Source organism: Camelus bactrianus, chromosome 19, assembly GCF_048773025.1.
Source record: "Camelus bactrianus isolate YW-2024 breed Bactrian camel chromosome 19, ASM4877302v1, whole genome shotgun sequence".
Lineage (NCBI taxonomy): Eukaryota > Metazoa > Chordata > Mammalia > Artiodactyla > Camelidae > Camelus > Camelus bactrianus.
Window position 1 is genome coordinate 7,679,551 of NC_133557.1, and position 20,622 is coordinate 7,700,172.

General features: G+C 39.6%; 1 long non-coding RNA gene across 1 annotated transcript; it reads left to right on the forward strand.

Annotated features, from left to right (window-relative positions):
- The first annotated feature begins 7,028 nt into the window (after nt 1-7,028).
- On the forward strand, nt 7,029-20,565 carry LOC141573978 (uncharacterized). Its single transcript, XR_012500467.1, has 4 exons — nt 7,029-7,090; nt 17,162-17,392; nt 17,786-17,965; nt 20,420-20,565. It is a non-coding gene; the product is annotated as an uncharacterized LOC141573978 (long non-coding RNA).
- Nucleotides 20,566-20,622: the final 57 nt, after the last annotated feature.

Sequence of the window (20,622 nt, forward strand, 5' to 3'; positions counted from 1 at the left end):
GTACACTCATGTTCACTGCAGCGTTATTCACAATAGTCAGGAGGTGGAAGCAGACCAAACATCCATCAGTGGATGAGTGGATAAGTAAAGTGTGGTAAATAAATACAATGGAATAGCATTTGGCCTTAAAAAGGAATTAATTCTGATACATGCTACAACATGGATGAATCTTGAAGACACTATGCTAAGTGAAATAAGTCAGTCACAAAAAGATGAATACTGTATGATTCCACTCATATGTAGTAACTAAAGTAGTTAAGTTCATAGAAATAGAAAGTAGAATGATGGTTGCCAGGGGCTGAAGGGGAGGGGAAAATGGGCCGTAATTGTGCAATGGATATAGATTTTGAGTTTTGCAAGATGAAAAAGTTCTGGCCATCTGTTGTACAGCAATGTGAATATATATAGTTTTTAATTTTTATAGTTGTTTTTTTTTTTAATTTAAAAAAAGTATTATTTTCTAATGGAGGTACTGGAGATTGAACCCAGGACCTTGAGCGTGCTAAGCATGTGCTCTACCACTGAACTATACCCAACCCATCCCACCCCACCTCCAATGTGAATATATTTAACACTACTGAGCTGTATGTTTAAAAATGGTTAAGATGGTAAATTCTATGATTTTTTTTACCACAATGAAACAATTTTTAAATTATGTTTTTTTAAAAAATCCCTGCCTTTATGGGACAACTAATTAGGTATAATTTTTTTAAACTCTTTAATGAAGTGTAACATATGTACAGAAAAGTGAAGAGCTCATACATATGCAGTTCAAAGCAAACACAGTCATATATAACCAGGACCCAAATCAAGGAACAGAACATTAGAGGACCCCTCTCGGCCCCTCCCAGTCACTACTTCCCAAAGGAAATCACTCCCTGACTTCTTATACTATCAATTAGTTTTGCCAGTTTTTTACTTTTTATGAATGGAATGCTACAATATGGACTCTCGTGCCTGGCTTCTTTCACTTAGAATTATGCTTGTGAGACTCATTCACATTGTTGTATTTAGGAGGTCATTTATTTTCATTTCTATATTCCATTGTATGTATTTTTATATACCATAATATGACCATTTATTTATCCTACTGCTGATGGACATTTGGGCAGTTTCAAGCTACTATGAATAATGATGCTATGTACAGTCAAGGAATCTAGCACAGGTCTCTTGGTGAACATATGTACACATTTCTGTTGGGTATATACCAGAGATATACTGATAAATGTTTAACAACCAGCTCATTAGGGGAAAAAAGCCCTCATGTGTAGCCCTTATTGATTCCTACAGTGTAAATACTCTCACCATGACCTATTTCAAGCTACCAACATGATGTCACTGAATGTAGAGTGGGGAAGAGGTGCACAGAATCTGCTCTCATAAGCCCCTTGGGAATCAGCTCCAGCACTGTGAACGCCTGGGAGGTCTACCAAGAAACAGATGCCAACACAGAATTAGACATGCAAGAGACTTATTAGGGAAACCGTCTGTGAAGAATAAAAAGAGAAGAATCAGGAAAAGTCAGGGAGGGTTCAAACTGGAATAAAAATCTGTCAGCTGTGAAGGAAAGGGGGATGGAAGGACAGGTTAAGAAGAGTCTGAGACTGCAGCACACTTCCAAGAAAGGCTTGTCCAGGCCAATGGGGAGTGCTGGAGCCAAAGTTGCCAGTTGGAGTAGCCCTGAATCTCACACGAATGGGCCTGCGTTAGCACAAAGGTGATGGTGGAGCCAGACGGGCGGCAGCTGGGCTGCCAGTCAATTACACTTCCCACAGCAGGAAATCTGAGCAATGCATTTTCATGACCTTCACACCTGGCAACTTACTTTTCACAAGGTAGATGCATAACCCTGGCTTGGCTGACTTATTGAGAAGCTGGACTGGCCACTTTAGACTGAATAAGCCCCAGGTTTCTTGGGTAAGTCACTGAAAAAGAGAGAGGGATCCTAGAGGAAGACGGTGGATTTCCTAACAAGGGCAGATGTGTGTTCTAATTATTAATTAAAGAAATAGCAGTTGGCCATACTATATCCCCAGCTGGTGATTTGTCCCTTACTGATTATGTAAGGAAAGAATAGAAAAATGGAGTGAGTTAGAAATAGAAGCTGGAAAAAAATCCCTTGCAATCCAAGTTATAATTGGCTATTGAACTGAAAGCAATGTGATGTTTTTGAAAAAGTCCACAAATTCTTTGATACTCCCTTTGTCTTTGTAAGTTGGAGTTTAATTCTCCTCCTTAGATTGTAGGCCATACAACCAATGCCATAACAGAAGACAATATGGTAAACCCATGGAAGATGTCCATTTCCTCATTTCCTGCTTTTGTTCATAGGGAAGCCATCTCCTCTCCAAGCTAACTCCCATCAAAGCCCACTGTCCCAGTGCCACTAGAAACACCATCTCTATTTCTAGAGCTTGCTCAAGCCCTAATACAGACTGCCACCAGGGCTGTGATCAAGGCTTCTGATACCTACACAGAGGTCCCCATCTTCGTTGCTTCTGGGTCATTGGCACCAACTCCCATCATCTGAGAATGATCTGTCACTGGCAGCAATGCAGACTTTCTAACAGCAAAGCAGTTCTTGCATTCACTTTGTACTTTGACTGTGGCAGGAACCCCAAGGTGAGGAAGGGAGACAGGTAACCCTGTATGCACAGCCAGCTGACCAAAAGCCTGGCTTGTGGTTAGAGGTGTGGCCCGGACTGCAGTGTTTACCAAGTTAAACAGGCTGAAGCCAGATCATCATATCAAAAATGGCTCAAGGAACAGGGAGAGTTTAGCTATGACCGCCAGCAAGTCAGGACCAAGGGCATTGATTATGGACAAAGTTCAAAAAGGACAGAAACAGAGCCAACCTGCAAGAGGTCTGTGAACCAGAGTCCCACATTTGGAGCAGCTTTGAAGTCGGTGCCTAAGGCCATGGTCTGGGCTTCCCACCCTTAAGGCTGGCTTGAAGCCATCAGGACCCTTCTCCCATATACATTTCAAGGGAGTCTGTAGCTTTTTTCATGTGAGGAAAAACTCCCCACAGAGCTGCCAGGGTTCAGACTTTGTCCTATGCTGGCAAGGAAGCTTGAACAATTTTATAGTAGTTTAAATTCCCCCAGAAGAAAACCCTGAGGCAAGTATTCAAGGTCATTGTGGCATGTAATCCTAGGAAGCAGGTAGGGGAGTGGGGAAGTGAGACTGGGTAGGGAAGGGATGTCAACTCAGGGTATCAAACCAGTTGCTAGTGTGAGCAGTTGAGCTTAATTCTGAGAGGAAAACTCTGGGAAATTGTGTAGGACACAAACCCCAGGGAGGCAAGAGGGCTGGAATATTTGGGGGTAATTATACACCAACTCCAGTCAGCCATAATTGAGGGCTGCTAAGGGAAGGGGTGTTAATTACTTTGGTGACCAACACAGAGATGCACATACTGGTTGATTAATCTTTTATTTGTTTATTGGTCATTTAGGTCTCCTCTTTTCGTGATTTGTTATGTTCATATCCTTTGCCCATTATTCAATTGGGTCATTTATCATTTTATTATTGATTTATATATTTAGCTACTGGTCTTTTCTTCATTTTATGTGTGATAAATATCATTTTCCAGATTCGTGTTCAGCTTTTCACTCTCTTTATGGTATCACTCAATAAATAGTTCTTATTTTTAGTGTAGATTAATTTATCAGTCTTTTCTTTATAGTCTGTGCTTTTCAAGCCTTGTTTAAGAAATCCTTTCCTACTTTGAGATAACAAAGATAATTTACCAGGCGTTTTTGCTTTTGACAGATAGCCTTTAACACACTTGGAGAGTATATGATGATGCAATATAGGGATTCAATGTTTAATTTTTATCATAGAAAATGTCAAATTCACACAAAATAGAAATAGTACAATGAACTCAACACCCAGCTTCAACAACTGTTAACTTACTTTAGTTGATCACTGTTGTGCAGCAAACTGGCTCCCAAATTAGAACAATAATAAGCAATTATTATCTCACACAATTTCTGTGGGTCAGGATTTCACGAGTGACTTGGTGGTTCTGGCTCAGGCTCTGTCATAAGACTGCAGTCAAGTTGTTGGCCTGGGCTGCAGTTAACTGCAACTAAAGGATCTATTCCAAGGTGACTCATACCTATGGCTGGTAAGGTGTTAGCAGGAGCCAAAGGTGTTAGCAGGAGCCATCAGTTTCTTGTGGCATGGACCTCTCCACAGAGCTGCTGGTGTGTCCTCATGGCATGGTGGCTGGCTTCCCCCAGAATGAATGATCCAAGAGACAGTAAGGCAGAAGTTGCAATGTTTTTATGGTTCAGTCTTGGAAGACACACAAGATCACTTCTACTACATTGTATTCATTAGAAATGAGTCACTAAGTCCCATCCATATCCAAGGGGGAGGGAAATTATATTTTACCTTTTAAAGAGAGGAATATCAAAAAATTAGTGGCTATTTTAAAAACTAACACATAACTCATGGTCAATCTTGTTTCAGCTATGCCTTCCTCTTCTTTCCCTTATCAACTGAATTATTTTGAAGAAAATCCCAAACTTAGTATCATTTCATGTATAAGTACTTTAGTATGAATTTCTAAAAGGTAAGCCTGGAAGAATCATAATGACTAAACTGTTAGCTCACAAAAAGTTAATAATATAAAAATTATTCATTAAATTATTTTAGTGATATTAGGATCACTAAATATCCTGTTAGCATTCAAACTTTCCTGATTTATTTTCCCCTCTTCTCTCCTTCTCTTTCTCTCTGTCTTTTTCTCTCTCTCTCCTTTTTTACAGTTTACATCAGACACCTCTGTGCATAACTCCAGGTCCTCTGGAGATCTTAATTCAACAGTTGTTGCCAGATCAGTTCTGTACATGCTCCATCCAACCAGCTTCACACAGGTACAGCCTGGCACCACCTCTTGGCTTCTCTTTAATGCTGCAGATGGAATACTATGGAAATCTTCTTGGCACCCAGGCATGCAAAACCTGGAAGTGCCAGGGACTTAACACTATTTGAGGCAAACTTTGACCAGTGGAGAATGACATCCAATGGACAACTGTTTCCCTTTCATCTCCAGAGCAACAGTCCTAAGAAACGGTACATGCAGCCTCTCAGAAGGTCTATGGGATTAAGGAATCACCCTTAGTGGTGGCCACCTTGATCATGCTTCCTTGTGTTGGATTTCCCTTAGCGTTCCTCATTTCTGCTCCCTGAACTTGTACTGCTCAATAAAGTGTTTGCTCATAGCTTTTTTACTGGGTTATGCTTTCTGGGGAACCTGAGCTAAGATATAATTGGTTCCAAATAAGGTCCACACTTTACATTTGAGTGATCTGTCTTTTTGCTCTCTAATCTACAGGTTCCATACCCTTCTACTTCTTTCCTTTGCAATTATTTGGTTATTGTAATAAATCATATTGTTTGTTTTGACAAGTTTATCACAGTCTAGATTTTACTGACCTCCCTTACTATGGTGTTGTTTATCATGCTCCTCAGTTCCCTGTATTTCCTAAACCAGTAGTCAGACCTAGTAGCTTGCTCAGATTCAGGTTTGACTTTTTGTCAAGAGTACTTCATGAGTGGTATAATAAACTTCCTGCTGTATCACATCGGTAGATATGAAGTCTGTTCATCTTTTTGTGATTTTAAGATTGATCAATAAATTCAAGGGCAGTCATTCTAATTCATCCATTATAAACTCCCCACCAGTCTTTCACCTAGTGATTTTAACAGCAAAATGTATCATGCCATAGAACTGTACTGACCAATACAACAGCAACTAGCCACATGTGGCTATTTAAATTTAATGAAAAGTGAATAAAATTAAAACATCAGTTCCTTAGTCACACTAGCCACATTTTAAGTTATAGAGCTTACTGTATTGAACAATGCAAATATAAAATCTTTCCATCACCCGGAAAGTATATTAGACAGAGCTAGCCTAGAACCATTATTTCATTTTAATTCTAATATTTATAAGTTCTAATATTTCATCCTATCATCCTTTATACATTTATTAACTGTAACTGTTCTATAAAGAATATTATTCCTCCATCAAGTATTTAGTTACTCTGAGGTATAGTTCATACAATAAAAGCATAATAAGTGTTTATATGCCTTTATTTACCAGTATTCAAACCAATGAGATGATTCCCTGGCATCCTCCAAAGCTGATCAAAGCATTTCGCTGTTCTTATTGTTTTAAATATCATGAACAACATATTTGTTGTCTTTCAATTCATTGTAATCACACTTCTTTTTGATTCGCAAATTGTCCCATTACATAGGTTGATCCCTACAATGGTATTTAAAGTTTTTTCATTTCTAGTACAAGATGTTTCAGGCACATCTTGTACATTTTCTGCCACAGAAAAAGAATCAGACATTTTTGCACATAGTCTTGATTCCTTTTAGAGAAAACCGGGATTTAGAAATTATAAGTACTCACTGCTAGGGACATGTTTTTTTTTTTAATTATTTATTTGTTTATTTTTTTAATTTATTAATTTTTAGTACACAGAGCTAGGAAATATTTTTTGTTTGTTTGTTTCAAAGAAAATACATCTGAAGTTCATGCTGATATTCCAAATTCAAATTTAGAACTATGAAGTTTTACTTAATTTTGATTTTATGTTTGTAACTCTTTTCTCCTGGACTGAGAATCTTGGTTCCTAATTTTATCAACACGAGTACTCATTTTCTTTGTCCTATAATACCTATAACAATTTCTAATCGAGGTGTGTGCATAAAGTTTCGATTGCTAAATATCTTTTCTATTACCCTTACCCTATTACCTTCAAATTCTGTAAGTTAATTATTCTCTCTCTGCATTTCCTCATTTGGGGGTAATTGCTATTCTCCTACGACCCTTGATTTAGTAAATTTGTCAGTCAAAGAACTTGACTTCCTCTTTGATAGGAGTGGAAAAAAATCCCAAGTCATGAGGGAGTTAACACCCCATGGGTAAACTTTGGCCAGTGTAAGTTAAGAGACAGGAAGGAACCAGCAAATAACCTTTCTTTTTCACCTGTCAGTGGACCATTCTAAGATGTGGTGGGTTTGCAAAACTTTTATGAAGACTCCTGTGTAACTCAGCAACAAGGTACATTTTCTTGAAGCTTCGGTGAGCCCAGTAATAGACCACCTTGCATTTGCTTTCCTTCCTTCCCCTTGTCTCTAACTTTTGCTGCTCTGAGATTGCACCTTCCATTAAGACCCTGCTGTGAAACCCTTGCCTCCTGCTCTGTTTCCTACAGAATTCAGGCAAAGACAATTTCCCAGGATCTTCTTCAGAAGGGTAAAGAGCAGGTGAGGACAATGAAAAAGAGGATCAGCACAGAGATTATCCAGGAGGCAGTGAGATGGGCTGACCAAGGAACATTGTCAGCTGCCATAGCAAAGAGCACTTGCATCAATCATAAGTCGTAGTTTATTTGGGAGCTGAAGAATATAGGTAGGAGAGCAGGGAAGTGACACAGGGAAAGGAAGGCAACAACTATAGGGTGTATATCAAGCCAGTTTGTGTACAATTAGATCTTAAATCCCATGGGAAACTGGGAGCCACTGTAGAACATGCACCACAGTGTTATTCCACTATGAAGAGTAAGGGAGCTGGAGTGTTTATACACCAACTCCTACCAGTCATTGGTTGAGAGCAGCTCCCGGGAAGGAACAACATTAATTTCTCTGTACTTCCGGACTGCTGAGTAGGTGACAATGCACGGAACAATGAGAGAGAGAAAGCTCTTGTTCAAAGAATCACATACTCCGGCAGCTGTAAGTCAAGCCATATGCACTAAAGTGGTAAGGACAAGGGGATTTGGGCAAGGCAATGACAGCAGCTGCTGTGAGAAATGAAAGAGATTCTCTTCAGTTGTGAAATAGCTGCATGATCTTAAACGGGGTCATTTAAAACATTGTAGGCGTGTATGTGAGTGCTGGCCAAGGAAGTGAAATGCAGACAATACCTGACTTTGCTTTTCAGAATCACCCTTCTCCCATTCCACATGATTCCAGTGGAGCTGTCCTTCAAAAGGCTCATCTCCCCATTACAAGGCATACAAATGACCCAAGCAGTCCATTCATGTTAATTTATCGTAATAGACACTGTTAGCAGCCCAGTTAGAGTTCCTTTACTGGCTGGGGCAACACCCTCCAGTTCAGGTGAGTGTTGCTGACAGCTGCACTTTTCTTCAGAGAATTGCCCTCAGCAGAGGAGGGCCAATTTGCCACCACCCTCCCCTAGCCCTGCCCGCTCTCCCCACCCCCACCCCCCACATTCCACATCTAAAGATAAGGACATACCAAAGACAACTCCCTTGCCTCATGAAGGGAGGGGAGAGAGACAATTCTGCAGTGCAACTGAGCGCTCCCCAAGAGATCAGATTAGACTGCAGCTAGGCCCTCACCTTTGCCTCGTCCCTTTCCAGGCCCTTGTCTGCTTCCCTTACTCCCTTATAGGCTTTTCCTGAGAGTACTCCTCAATCAGTCAGGTACAGCTGAATCCCTGGCTCAGGCTCTGCTTCTAGGATACCCAACCTAAACCCCATTCAGTGAGACAATGATGAACTGGCCCAGGGGGACACTCGGCCCCGGCATAGCTACAGTCTTTGGAGTCATTGATACAGACTCTAGGGAATCTATTCATGTACGACTGAAGCATTATGCTGTACACCAGAAACTGACACATTAAAAACTGACTATACTTCATGAAAGTCTATATAAACAAACAAAGAACATTGCGGTAGATATATGTTTACTCCCTAACATATATTTCACTCTTCCTCTCATAACAATCCATTGATTTTAGAGGAAGGGGGAAGGAATGACTTCTTTTTCTTTTTCTTGGCTCCTCTACTTTGAATGACTTCTCCTTGAGTTCATAGGTGGGTGTAAGACTTACATTGACCAATCACATTCCCGTGGCTAAAGAGATTTTTGGGGGTGGTCATGTGACCCAGTCAGAGCCACTGAAATACAGGATCAGTAAAAGAGAAAAAAAACCTTTATCCCCCTGGACTAAGAGCACCAAGGATCAAGGGAACCTAGGGCTACTGGAGGCTATCATGAGGAACCTGTGTATAAAGCCAACACAGCAGAAGGGAGGATACTGTGGAGGGGGTGACATGAGTCCTAGTTAATGTTTGAGCTCTTGGTTCAAGCTCCCCTCAGACAGTCTTACTTTAGATTACACCACTTTTACTACAGAGGCTAACAAGTTCCCTTTTCTTGTTTAAACCAGTTTAGGTTGGACTTTATAACACTCAACAACCAAAACAGTTTTGACAGATACAATAATGACAAGCCCACAGCTGCAGGAAAATACATTGGTGCCATTTGAAGAGAACCCTGGTGACAATGAAACCTACTCAGAAGAAAGAATTAGAACTAGGAGATATTATTATTATTTACTTAATTTATTTTTGTGGGGAGGGAGGTAATTAGGCTTACTTATTAGAGGAGATACTGGGGATTGAACCCAGGACCTTGTGTATGTTAGGCATGCACTCAACATATGAATTGGACATAGGAATCCCAGGAGAGCCTGCTAGCTATGGGCACTCTGACCAACAGTATTATATATCCATTCCTGTGTCTGGTGGCAGGTTTAGTCATTTCAAACTATTTAGAATGTGCTTCACATGGGTTGAAAGAGTTTTGTTATGGAAGAATTGGAGGAAGGAAAAATCTGGTAAGCATATGATAGCTGCCATACTCAACTTCATCCTTTGTGTCTTGCTTGTGAAAACCTTCCTCTCCCCAAATTATATTTGTAAATAATTATATATAATGTATGTATGTTTATATATATTTTAATCTGCTTGTATTTTTTACTTTAAAAATTGTTTTAATTTTAGATCTATATTCCATCTGGAATGTATTTTTATTTATGGCATGAGATAGATATCTAACTTAATTTTTTTCCCATATGTGAAAACTATTGTCCTACAACCATATGTTGAATAGTCTGTCTTTTCCCCACCAGTTGGAAATACCACATTCATTACAAACTAGATTCTACATTTACGTGGTTCTATTTCTTGCCTATGCATTGGTCTATTGATCTGGTTTTCTATCCCTGTAATAATTCCATGTTGTTTAAGTAAGAGATAATTTCATTGGGAAGCCCTGCTTTTCACTTGGTCCTAAACTTTTAGCAGGCAAATGTTAGTTTCTGGTTCTCTTTGATCCTATCTCTAGTAATCTGATTCTGTCATTATTTTTTAATTCACTGATTTAAAATTTCATTTAAAATTGTTAATTTTTACCAAAGTACAAATGAAAATGATTTAAAAAGTAAAATAGCATTGGAAAGTTCATAATGCAAAGCAGAACTTACCTTCCCAATCCCGCTCAATCTGAGTGCTGAAATTGCTTCTCCTGGTATTTACATCCGTATTCATAAGGAACATGCTTATAGTGCCAATTCTTGACTTTTTAACAAGTTAACAAATCAATAAAAAAGAAAAAGGAAGAAAGAAAGAGGGAAAAAAGAACAGACAAACAACAGACCCACTGATTTGTCTGTTCTGTCAGTTTCTGAGAGAAGTACGTTAAAGTGGCTCACCATGACTGTGGACATACCTATTTCTCCTTATAGTTCTGTTAATTTAGCTTTTCATGTTGAGGGTCATATTATTAGTTGCCTACAGAATTATGATTATATCTTCCTGGCAAATTGAATAGTTTGCCATTATGAAAAGTCTCTATTTCTAGTAATTCTGCTTGCTTAAAGTCAATTTTGTCTGATATGATATAGCTACAGTAGCTTTTTTTTCCTTTTTTGGTTACTGTTTACATGGTATGTATTTCCCATCCTTTTTTAATTCAACTTTTCTCAATCTTTCTTTTATTTTCTTGGCCTTTATCTTTGTGAAGAGAACTGGCTAAATATTCTGTAGACTGTTCCTCAATTTAGGTTTGTCTGATATTTTCCTCATTACCAGACTTGGGGTATAGGATTTAAGGATGAAAAGCACAGAGGTAAAGTACCTTCTCGTCACATCACTAAGGGAGCACATAATATCAACACAGCTTACTACTGATGGTATTAACCTTGATCACTTGGTTAAGGTGGTATTCTGCACTATAAAGTTACTATTTTTCTCCTTTCCACATTCTATTATTTGGAAATGAGTCACCAAGTCCAGCCCATACTCGAAGGGGACAGGGAAAGGAATTAAACTCTACCTTCTGCAAAGGGGGAAGCATGTCTATTCATATTATTTGAAATTGTTCTGTAAAGAAGATTTGTGTCTTCTCCCCTAGTTGTTTATTTATTCAATCATTTTATTGATATAAATATGGGCTCAAGTATATTTATTTTATACTGTGAGTTATAATTCAATATCACATTTTTGTGGGGGGTAGGTAATTAGGTTTATCTATTTATTTATTTTAGCAGAGGTATTGGGGATTGAACCCAGGACCTTGCACATGCTAAGCATGTGCTCTACCACTGAGCTATACCTTCCCCATGATATCACATTATTTATTTTATTTCACAATTTGTTTCACCTTTGGTCATTGGGAACTTGTGAGTTCATATTGATTGTGTTTATATTTTTAAATTATTCACTGTGCTGGGTTCCTGATGAAACGTTTCTAACCAGAAACTTCAATTTTGGGAACTGAATTATCTCCTAGAAAATTTCCTCCCTCCCTCCGTTTTCTCATCTCTTGCTCTCTCAGTTTCTGTCTGTCTCTCTTTCTGTATCTATCTTGCTGTCTTTGTCTCTGTCTCCCTCTGTCTGATGTTAGGTGCTGTTTCAAGGATGTGCTGGTCAGGTGCCTATTTGCTTACATACCCACTCCCTGCCAGCCCCTTCTTATGTTTTCAGGGGGCTGACCTTCATAGCTTCTCGGGCTCCCTTGGCCTCTAGGAGGCACTGGCAGGAGACTGGAAGGTGAAAAGAATTTCCTCAAGTTCCTTCTTTCTGTTTGTTTAGGTCTCTGATTTCCATGTTAGCAACTTTCTGTGTTGGGTGACCTATGGCTCTCTGTTACTATGCACATGAACTGGAGCTTTGTGTTTGTAGGTGGAGTGTATTGATTGTGGCCTCCTAGTAATGGATGGGCAGGGCCCTGGAATTTTCCCTGGGGGACTCCCCCAAATGTCAGTTTCTACAGATATTTTTCTCTGGGCTGGCAAATTTCTCTAGAGAAGGCTCCTCCTATGTTCTCCCTGGTAGAGGGGAGTGTATGTATGAGTAGAAGGGAGAGAGTGGATAGTGGTGGAATCTGCCTGGCTCAGAGCAGGGAATGATGCCAGGTCTCCATTCCGAGTTTAGACGTCACTCAGTTTCCCCATGTCCACTCAGCAGCCTCACCCTCAGCTGTACCTGAGCTGCCTGAGCCGAGAGCTTTGGAATCCAAACTTTCCTAAGGTTCCAAACTAGTGGTAAACTCTAGTTTTATGTACTGAAAGATGAGGATCAAGATTTTCAACTATGTCCTCCATTTCTACCACAAGATGTGTTATTTTCAATCTCTGAGCCTTTCTGGGGTACTGAAGCACAAATTGGTTTTCTTCTTATTAGCTCACCCCCACTTACTTTGCAGAACTGAGAAAACTGAAAGCAATGTTAAAGCAAAATTCTAAAACCAAGAGACAGTGAGCATTTATCTAAACTTTATTAAATTCCTTAAGGAAGAAACCTGCAGATAGGAAAAAAAAAAAAGCTGGTTTGCCAGTGCTTAAAGAACAGAATTTTGTGTGTGTGTGTGTGTGTGTGTATGTGTGTCTACAAACACAGAGTTGGAGTTAATGAAAGGAATTACAAAGACAGTTTGCTAGATAAGATTCAAAACTTGTTAACTTTCTACAGGTGGAAAAGCTCTGTGTTTGACTACAGGACCAGGCTATAAAATCATAGAAGCTGTTGGTTTCTAAAATTAAACTATTAAAGGACCATAAAGCTGTCTGTCCCTTCGGTAGCTGTGGATCAATGAGACCTCTTACAGCAATAGAATTACATTTCTCAGCACTTAAGTTTCAGCTTTAATGCAAACGGGGTTTGAGAAGATGTTTTCTTGAGGTGTCAGGAATCAGTCGATCATAATTTTGCTTTTTTTTTCTAAGTGTGGAATCATTTTCTCTTTTTCTCCTATGCCAGGTGAGAACATTTAAAATATTATTGCCCAGTCTTGCCTCAGTGCCTACTCTCTTTTCCTTGTGGGTTTTGTGCTCTTTTTTTCCTAATTAAATGTTACTTTAGTGAGGTTTGGGAAGGAAGCACATGAGCTCAATTCCCCTTTTTTGACTACACATTTCTTTCTGCTCTCTATCTTCCAGAATTTTCTTCAAATGTCTCACCTATTGGTTTTTCAGTTTCCTGATGCTGCTATAAAATTATTAGTTTCTCTTGTTCATGTCTTTTCTGGATTTCACTGGGAATTTTCAGCAGGAATGACAGTGTGTACTCATATGTTCTATATGCCATCTTGATCTATGCTTTTTCTGATTAAATCAATGTTTGATTCCAAATATCATCCCCACCTTTGAGGATGGAAGCATATAGTTCCCATTATTCAGAAAGACATTGCTGTAAGGAATTAGTAAGTGTCTCATCTCCCAGCCTCTCCACTTCTTACTCATCCCTCTCCATCCATGGAAGACAGATTTGCCTCTGCTGCTATTCTGGCCTTTCTCGCCTCAGAGAAGTAGCCTTTCCAAGTTTTCAGTATAGTGCCTTGTGTGTGTGTCGGGGGGGGGGGGGGGACCACTGTTAACCTAAAGCCCTCAGATGGTCCTTCAGAAGGATTTTGCCTCAGCTTTTAAAACTTTAATGAGCATAAGCAGCACTAGGGGGAGCCAGTTATAAATGTAGAACCCCAGACCACTCCCAGAAGATGGAGAAGGTGCCTTGAGATCTACATTTTAAGGAGAGCCCCATGTCAAATCTGAAGGAATGCCAGCCTCAAATGAACAATGCAGAATATATTATAATACACTGAAGAAAAAGGAATCCATTCATCTATACTGATATGAACACATTCTAAGGGAGATAGAAAGGAAAGTTCTTCTTAGAGGAATGTCATGTAGTCAGTGTAGAAGGAATGTTAGAAATGGAAAAATCATCATTTTACAAACATTCCAGTAATAATTGATTCAGACAGGAGTCAGCAATGACAGCTAAAACCATTGCAATGAAAGGGTTTTTAGAAAAAGGATATTCAAAAAGTCTAAAAGTATCATACCCTAAGGATGTTTAGTAACTGCAAAGAGGAAAAGATACACTTACCACAGAGAGATCTGGTGGGCACCATCTTGACCAAGGGATCACACTACTACATCACTACTAATGTGACAAACTAACTGGTGTGATGCACTGAGATGAACACCATGTCACTTACTATTTCTATCAAAAGTCTGAATCCAGATTTATTTTTTTTTAAATAAGATGAAATCAGGGCCCTGTGCATTATGATACAGTGCTTTAAAACACAATGGCTTATTTAAGGGTTATAATCAATACTTTCAAATTTTCAGTTCCCTTCTTCAATAGTCTCCTTTATGTTCCGGAAATGACCAGGAAGACTCTTGTGTAATCCTCTCAGAATCTTCCATTCTTCCTCTAGAAATGTGACCAGCCAGGCTGATGCTTTATGAAAAGAATGAATGTGTTCCCTGCCCCATATCTTAATATCTTTGTGAAATGTGTCCAATGCCAAGATCACTCTGTGCTGAAACAGATGAAATATACTTTGCAGCCACTTTCTCACATGATGGTCCTCAAAAGACTGTTTTTTTCCACTTTTTAAAAATTGAAGTATAGTCAGTTTACAATGTTGTGTCAGTTTCTGGTGTATAGCATAACAGTTCAGTCATACATATACACACATATATTGCTTTGTATATTCTTTTTCATTATAGTTTATTACAAAGTATTGAATATAGTTCCCTGTCCTATCCACTGTAAACTTGTTGTTTGTCTATTTTATATATAGTAGTTAGTATCTGCAAATCTGTAACTCCCAATTTATCCCTTCCTATCCCCTTTCCCCTCTAGTAACCGTAAGTTTTTTTTCTATGTCTGTGAGTTTGTTTCTAGTTTGTAAATAAGTTCATCTGTGTCCTTTTTTTTTTTAAGATTCCACATATAAGTGATATCATATGGTATTTTTCTTTCTCTTTCTGGCTTACTTCACTTAGAATGACAATCTCCAGTTCCATCCATGTTGCTGCAAATGGCATTATTTTATTCTTCTTTAGGCTTAGTAATATTCCAATGTAGAAATATATCACGACTTTATCCAGTCATCTGTTGATGGACATTTAGGTTGTTTCCATGTCTTGGCTATTGTAAATAGTGCTGCTTTGAACATTGGCGGTGGGGCATGTGTCTAAAAGGACGACTTCAGACTTGCAGCATCTCACCAAGATTTTATATGACAACCACTCAGCTTCCGTTCTCAGTCCCTGTCTCCCTAGGACTGAAAAATGCTTCCATGGGCACTTGCAAAAGGAAAGTGGCTTAGTCAGTACTATCTTGCTAGATTTGTTCTCTGAGGTCCAGGCTTCTCACTCCATCTATCCTCCTCCGCCTAGTCATCCAGCTCACTCTGGAACTCTCTTACAAGCTCACTTGACACCTTAGAGTATCATAACACAAGGAATTGTTCCACAAGAGGACACAAGACCTGTGGATGGAAATTATGCTTATTTCACTTAGCACAATGTCCTCAAGATTCATCCATATTATAGCATGTGCCAGAATTTCCTTCCTCTTTAAGGCTGAATAATATACTATTGTATGTACAAGGACCTTTACATGCAGCCAAAAGTACCCATGTCATAGATTGGGTCCTCTGAAATCAGATGCTGAGATGGGGTATGGGTGAAAGACATTTATTACGGAAAAGAAGGGGATAGAGGCCAGACTGGGTGGAAGAAGTCAAACTGTGGTGCAGGCCCAGTGAAGCCTCAGCAACCCAGCAGGGAGTTTTTGAGTGTAGCGTGTCCCACGTTAGACTAGAGTAGCCAGGCCTTTACACCTCCGCCTGACCCAGTCACTGCACCTAGGCTACCTTGGGAAAGGCAGGACCTTAGAAGGGGCAGTTTTCTCCAGCAAAGGCAGACCCTGAAGGAGCTGACAGCTGGAGGCTGGCTGCTGACACATTCTCTGCAGCTGGGCAGCCAGTCCTTCTTGAGGGAGAATCAGAGCAACACATCTCCACGTCCACCACAATTCATCCGTCTTGTTGGGGTGCTGGTGAAGATTGGATATGTTATAGGAAATAAGCAAAGAGGGATTTTTTTTTTCAGCTTCAGACATTCACAATAGAGTTTTGCTGCATATCAACAGGCTTCAAAGCAAGGCATTCTCAGGAGGGAAATGATTTTCTAAATCCCTTTAGCTCCATTTGACATATCAAGAGCTATCAGACTGGATTATGTCCTCCACGATGTGCTTTCAGAACCTAGGCCTTGGCCTGACGGTACTGTGGAGAGGAAAAGGAGAGGGAGGCTGCAGAGACAGACTACGAAAGGTATGGGCCCTAGTCTCTCTGCTCTAGACTTCAGTCTGGAAAAAGAGACAACCTAGAATTCAGTGAGGCTTCAAGGGCAGGAAGAATCACTCCCCTTCCTTCCATACTTGGGGTTCTGTGAGGAGGCCACCATGTAGAAGAGCAATGTTTGAACCTGCTGGAACCTGGTGCAGAGCAATGTGCAGGGTGGCCAAAAAGGGATGTGGCTTTCCTCGGGTTCCTGTTATGATTCCCATGATTCCTGGGTGGAGCACATTCTAGATGAGAGCCAGTGGTTCCATCGTGGGGCAGCAGAGTCTTGTGGGTGGACTGACAAGCACAGACAGGGACAGAGGAGACGGGACAGGAGCTTAGAGGTGACTGAAGGGCATGCAAAACCCAATGAGAGGCTAAGACACCAGACCCAGCTCAAACTGAGAAAAAGAATGGATCTCATCAGTTGTGGCTGTCGGCAGGCAGGAGATGGGCACATAACTCCACCTCCCCTTGGTCATCCAGATGTCCTCTCTGAGAATGAGATGGGTGCAAAACAATAAGAGCCTGAAAATGTACTCCTAAAAAGACACTGTGCAACAAACAATCCCAAAATACATCAACTTTTCCTTTTTTTAGGGGAGTGTAGGGGGAGGTAATTAGAAAATACATTAACTTTTAACAGCAAGTTTTGATTCCTCACTCATAGGTTTGAGGTTCAGTTGGGCTCTTGTGGCTTTAACTGGGATCAACTGGACTTGGCTTCGGGCCATGGGTAGGATACAAGTCTGTTCCACAAGTCTCGTCATTTTGGGGCCAATGGCTACTGTAACGTGCTCTTCTCATGACAGAGGACAGGATTGCAAAAAGCCAAGCCAAACCTCGTCTCACACTTAAAGCCTCTGTTCATATCACATCCACTGACATTCTACCCACCAGTGTAAGTCTTTTTTTTTTTTTTTAACTTTTTTTATTGTTATTGTCAGTTTACAATGTTGTGTCAATTTCCAGTGTAGAGCACAATTTTTCAGTTATACATGCACATACATATATTCATTGTCACATTCTATTTTGCTGTGAGCTACCACAAGATCTTGTATATATTTCCCTGTGCTATACGGTATAATCTTGTTTATCTATCAGTGTAAGTCTTATAGCCTAGTCCAAAGTCAATTGGGCAGGATGAATAATGTGTATCAGGGAGGGAGTGAAGAATTGGGAACAATAATCCAATCCCTGCAGGGACTAGGCGTTACCCAAAGGGTCAAGCCAGTTACTAGACTGAGGTTTCTGGACAGGACTGAAACTTACTTTTTTTACCACTACCCGGTAGATAGGGACTTTGTGTCAAGCTCACTAGAAACAGCCTGAGCTGGGGATTCTTGTGTGCATAAGAAAAGATGTATATCATGGAGGGAGTGAAGAATGTGGTCTCAGCTGGAGTCCGGTCTCAGCCTGATCCCACAGAGGAGTTCTGGAGTGAGAATTGTACCACAGAATTATTCACCTTGAGGTAAGAGCTGGCCTTTTTTACCCCTATGTCAGTAAATCATTGGTTGCCCCTCTCTCCCCTGGGGTTGATATAACCTTCCAGGTACTTCTTGGTGAGGTAGCAGCTATAGAACAAAGACAATTCTCTGAAGAAGGGAGCAGTTGTGATCTGAGCCAACCAAAACTCACAACAGCTGGGGATTGGATGCACTAGCTAAGTTAAGGGGATCTGGGAGGGGCACCTACGACATCTAATATAGGGTTCATGAAAGACCATATCAAAGTAAAATTACTACATTTTCTTTATATACCCATAGCAAATACTGCTTCTTTCCTGATACTTGTTCTCCCCTATTTCTTTTACCAAAAAGAAAAACAAACAAGATAACTTAGCTGAACCAGAATAAGCATTACATTTCTAAGACTCCCTTCTAACTAGGCATGTCCACGTAACTAGGTTCTAGACACCAGATGAAGGCCGAATGTCACATGGAAGGTTCCTTGAGAGACAGCTGTTGTCACCCTTCGCTTTTTCTTCTTTGTCCTTTCCTCTATTCTACTGGCTTGAATGCATGTGTGATGACTGGAGCAGGAACAGACATCTAGCACTGTAAGGTAACCTACGGAATGAAGGCCAGCAGGGCCACAAGTTAGAAGGGAACTTGTTTCCTGACATCATTGTGATCCACAGCCAACACACCTTCAATATAGGAGAAAGAATCTTCCATTCAGGTTAAACTGCTGTTAATTAACTTCTACAGGGTAAAACTTATTCACAGAGTAGTGTAATCCAAATCAATCCAACATTCAAGCTAGACTGAAAATGAATTTGAGAACCTGCTACATATATTTTGCCAAAGAGACCTCCAACAAAATTGTACTGATTTTTACTTCATGTAGCAGGCAGAGGAGAGAGGGAGGGTATAGCTGAGTGGTGGAGTGCATGCTTAGTATGCAAGAGATCATGGGTTCAAACCCCAGTACCTCCAGTTAAATTAAAAAAATAATAATAAATAAGCAAACCTAATTACACCCCCCCCCAAAAGCAAAAAAACCAAGCAGGTATCAGAGCATTTATTTCTTCACACTGGTTATTATTTTTTTAGGATGGGTTTATTTATATAGTAAGCAAAAAGCCATCTTATTGTTTCAATTTCGCTTTCCCAGATTTCTAGTCAAGTCGAACATATTTTCATCATTTTTTTTTTTTGGCCATTTGTATTTCTTCTTTTGTAAATTGCCTGTTTGTATCATTTGTCCACTTTCCATGGGGTTGTTTATATTTTCATAGTGATTTAGAGGTTCTTATTTATTTGAAAAAATGTAAATATGCTGACAAGAACAAAGGCTAATACAAAACAAAGAAAAAAAAACCACCTGGGTACCAATCACTCAAATGAACAAATGTTGACATTTTGTCATATTTGATTAAAATATTTTTTAAAGAAATAAAGCATTGTCGATGAAGATGTATTCATCAAATTTACCCTTTCCCAATCTCAGAAACACCAGTTATCACGTTTTTTATACTTTTGTTGCCATGTACATAGTATCATTTCAGGTATGTTTATTTGAATTTACATGTGTTAGGATGGTTAATTTTATGTGACAACTGGACCTGATCACAGGATGCCCAGATACTTGATTCAATAATCTTTCGATGTGTGTCTGTGAGGATGTTTCTGGATGAAATTAGCATTTGAATCAGTAGACTAAATTAAGCAAATTGCCCTCCCCAGTGTGGGTGGGAACCATCTAATCTGTTGAGGGCCAGAATAGAACAAAAAGGTGGAGGGAGGGAGAATTCACTCTCTGCCTAACTGTCGAGTTAAGACATCAGTATTCTGCTCTCAGACTGGAATCTTTATACCATTAGCACTCCTGGTTCTCAGGCCTGCAGACTCAGACGGCAACTATACTACTGGCTTTCCTGGGTCTCCAACTGTGGAACTTCTCCGCCTCCATAATTGCATGAGCCAATTTCTTATGATAATACATATATCAAACTGGTTTGGTTTCTCTGAAAAACCAAGACTAATTCAGGTGTCATATTGCAAATATTCTTCTGTTGCTTACTGAACTCTGTGTTTTTGAGATTTATCCATACTCATTTCATTGCCATAATATAACATTGAATGAATATTCCATATTTTATTCATATTTCACATTTGATCCTCTATTGATGGATATTAATTCCCTCCTTGCAAATTTTACTGTTACAATGTGCCATAAACATCTATGGAATTACTTCATATGTTCCCATATGAAAAAATTTCTTTATAAGTGGAATACTAGGTTTTAGGGACATATATGCATCTTCACTAGGTATTACTAAATCGTGGTGCAAAGTGTATATATATTTATACCCCCAACAGAAGTGTATGAGAGGTCCTATTTTTCCATATTCTGGCAATACTAAATAATGTGAAGTTTAAAATTTTTTTTTACAAATTGCTGATTGGTTGTTGTCTTTCAGAAGCTCGGGCTGTCATTGTCACGACGAACTTTCAGAAGCCAAGCTATCGGAGTGAAGCTGTTGTTGACTGGCTGGTTTTCAGAAGTCACTGAAGTGAGGCTGAAGCTGATTGGCTGGTTTGCAGATCCTGTGTACTGATGTGAAGTTCTCTCTAAATAATTATGGTTACTTGTTCATGACTTGGAACTTGAGCCAAAAAGCCT